This window comes from Penaeus vannamei, chromosome 14, assembly GCF_042767895.1.
Source record: "Penaeus vannamei isolate JL-2024 chromosome 14, ASM4276789v1, whole genome shotgun sequence".
NCBI classification, from domain to species: domain Eukaryota; kingdom Metazoa; phylum Arthropoda; class Malacostraca; order Decapoda; family Penaeidae; genus Penaeus; species Penaeus vannamei.
This window is the reverse complement of record NC_091562.1, coordinates 23,973,821-23,977,536: the sequence shown is the minus strand read 5'-3', so window position 1 is coordinate 23,977,536 and position 3,716 is coordinate 23,973,821.

Below are 3,716 nucleotides of genomic sequence, written 5' to 3'. Positions count from 1 at the left end.
CGCCGGGAGGGCGGAGCAGACGACGACGGCGACAAGCAGAACGCAGACGAAGGCGGTCGAGGCTCTCATGGTTCCTCGGAGGCGCCGGGAGGGCGGAGCAGACGACGACGGCGACAAGCAGAACGCAGACGAAGGCGGTCGAGGTTCTCATGGTTCCTCGGAGGCGACGGGACGGGCGGAGCAGACGACGACGGCGACAAGCAGAACGCAGACGAAGGCGGTCGAGGCTCTCATGGTTCCTCGGAGGCGCCGGGAGGGCGGAGCAGACGACGACGGCGACAAGCAGAACGCAGACGAAGGCGGTCGAGGCTCTCATGGTTCCTCGGAGGCGACGGGACGGGCGGAGCAGACGACGACGGCGACAAGCAGAACGCAGGCGAAGGCGGTCGAGGCTCTCATGGTTCCTCGGAGGCGACGGGAGGGCGGAGCAGACGACGACGGCGACAAGCAGAACGCAGACGAAGGAGGTCGAGGCTCTCATGGTTCCTCGGAGGCGCCGGGAGGGCGGAGCAGACGACGACGGCGACAAGCAGACCGCAGACGAAGGCGGTCGAGGCTCTCATGGTTCCTCGGAGGCGACGGGAGGGCGGAGCAGACGACGACGGCGACAAGCAGAACGCAGGCGAAGGCGGTCGAGGCTCTCATGGTTCCTCGGAGGCGACGGGAGGGCGGAGCAGACGACGACGGCGACAAGCAGAACACAGACGAAGGCGGTCGAGGCTCTCATGGTTCCCCGGAGGCGACGGGAGGGCGGAGCAGACGACGACGGCGACAAGCAGAACGCAGACGAAGGCGGTCGAGGCTCTCATGGTTCCTCGGAGGCGACGGGAGGGCGGAGCAGACGACGACGGCGACAAGCAGAACGCAGACGAAGGCGGTCGAGGCTCTCATGGTTCCTCGGAGGCGCCGGGAGGGCGGAGCAGACGACGACGGCGACAAGCAGAACGCAGACGAAGGCGGTCGAGGCTCTCATGGTTTCTCGGAGGCGCCGGGAGGGCGGAGCAGACGACGACGGCGACAAGCAGAACGCAGACGAAGGAGGTCGAGGTTCTCATGGTTCCTCGGAGGCGCCGGGAGGGCGGAGCAGACGACGACGGCGACAAGCAGAACGCAGACGAAGGAGGTCGAGGCTCTCCTGGTTCCTCGGAGGCGACGGGAGGGCGGAGCAGACGACGACGGCGACAAGCAGAACGCAGACGAAGGAGGTCGAGGCTCTCCTGGTTCCTCGGAGGCGACGGGAGGGCGGAGCAGACGACGACGGCGACAAGCAGAACGCAGACGAAGGCGGTCGAGGCTCTCATGGTTCCTCGGAGGCGACGGGAGGGCGGAGCAGACGACGACGGCGACAAGCAGAACGCAGGCGAAGGCGGTCGAGGCTCTCATGGTTCCTCGGAGGCGCCGGGAGGGCGGAGCAGACGACGACGGCGACAAGCAGAACGCAGACGAAGGCGGTCGAGGCTCTCGTGGTTCCTCGGAGGCGACGGGAGGGCGGAGCAGACGACGACGGCGACAAGCAGAACGCAGGCGAAGGCGGTTGAGGCTCTCATGGTTCCTCGGAGGCGCCGGGAGGGCGGAGCAGACGACGACGGCGACAAGCAGAACGCAGACGAAGGCGGTCGAGGCTCTCGTGGTTCCTCGGAGGCGACGGGAGGGCGGAGCAGACGACGACGGCGACAAGCAGAACGCAGGCGAAGGCGGTTGAGGCTCTCATGGTTCCTCGGAGGCGCCGGGAGGGCGGAGCAGACGACGACGGCGACAAGCAGAACGCAGACGAAGGCGGTCGAGGCTCTCGTGGTTCCTCGGAGGCGACGGGAGGGCGGAGCAGACGACGACGGCGACAAGCAGAACGCAGACGAAGGCGGTCGAGGCTCTCATGGTTCCTCGGAGGCGACGGGAGGGCGGAGCAGACGACGACGGCGACAAGCAGAACGCAGGCGAAGGCGGTCGAGGCTCTCATGGTTCCTCGGAGGCGCCGGGAGGGCGGAGCAGACGACGACGGCGACAAGCAGAACGCAGACGAAGGCGGTCGAGGCTCTCGTGGTTCCTCGGAGGCGACGGGAGGGCGGAGCAGACGACGACGGCGACAAGCAGAACGCAGACGAAGGCGGTCGAGGCTCTCATGGTTCCTCGGAGGCGCCGGGAGGGCGGAGCAGACGACGACGGCGACAAGCAGAACGCAGGCGAAGGCGGTCGAGGCTCTCATGGTTCCTCGGAGGCGACGGGAGGGCGGAGCAGACGACGACGGCGACAAGCAGAACGCAGGCGAAGGCGGTCGAGGCTCTCGTGGTTCCTCGGAGGCGACGGGAGGGCGGAGCAGACGACGACGGCGACAAGCAGAACGCAGACGAAGGCGGTCGAGGCTCTCGTGGTTCCTCGGAGGCGCCGGGAGGGCGGAGCAGACGACGACGGCGACAAGCAGAACGCAGACGAAGGCGGTCGAGGCTCTCATGGTTCCTCGGAGGCGACGGGAGGGCGGAGCAGACGACGACGGCGACAAGCAGAACGCAGACGAAGGCGGTCGAGGCTCTCGTGGTTCCTCGGAGGCGACGGGAGGGCGGAGCAGACGACGACGGCGACAAGCAGAACGCAGACGAAGGCGGTCGAGGCTCTCGTGGTTCCTCGGAGGCGCCGGGAGGGCGGAGCAGACGACGACGGCGACAAGCAGAACGCAGACGAAGGCGGTCGAGGCTCTCGTGGTTCCTCGGAGGCGCCGGGAGGGCGGAGCAGACGACGACGGCGACAAGCAGAACGCAGACGAAGGCGGTCGAGGCTCTCGTGGTTCCTCGGAGGCGCCGGGAGGGCGGAGCAGACGACGACGGCGACAAGCAGAACGCAGACGAAGGCGGTCGAGGCTCTCATGGTTCCTCGGAGGCGCCGGGAGGGCGGAGCAGACGACGACGGCGACAAGCAGAACGCAGACGAAGGCGGTCGAGGCTCTCATGGTTCCTCGGAGGCGACGGGAGGGCGGAGCAGACGACGACGGCGACAAGCAGAACGCAGACGAAGGCGGTCGAGGCTCTCATGGTTCCTCGGAGGCGACGGGAGGGCGGAGCAGACGACGACGGCGACAAGCAGAACGCAGGCGAAGGCGGTCGAGGCTCTCACGGTTCCTCGGAGGCGACGGGAGGGCGGAGCAGACGACGACGGCGACAAGCAGAACGCAGGCGAAGGCGGTCGAGGCTCTCATGGTTCCTCGGAGGCGACGGGAGGGCGGAGCAGACGACGACGGCGACAAGCAGAACGCAGACGAAGGCGGTCGAGGCTCTCATGGTTCCTCGGAGGCGCCGGGAGGGCGGAGCAGACGACGACGGCGACAAGCAGAACGCAGACGAAGGCGGTCGAGGCTCTCATGGTTCCTCGGAGGCGACGGGAGGGCGGAGCAGACGACGACGGCGACAAGCAGAACGCAGGCGAAGGAGGTCGAGGCTCTCATGGTTCCTCGGAGGCGCCGGGAGGGCGGAGCAGACGACGACGGCGACAAGCAGAACGCAGACGAAGGCGGTCGAGGCTCTCATGGTTCCTCGGAGGCGACGGGAGGGCGGAGCAGACGACGACGGCGACAAGCAGAACGCAGACGAAGGCGGTCGAGGCTCTCGTGGTTCCTCGGAGGCGACGGGAGGGCGGAGCAGACGACGACGGCGACAAGCAGAACGCAGACGAAGGCGGTCGAGGCTCTCGTGGTTCCTCGGAGGCGCCGGGAGGGCGGAGCAGACGAC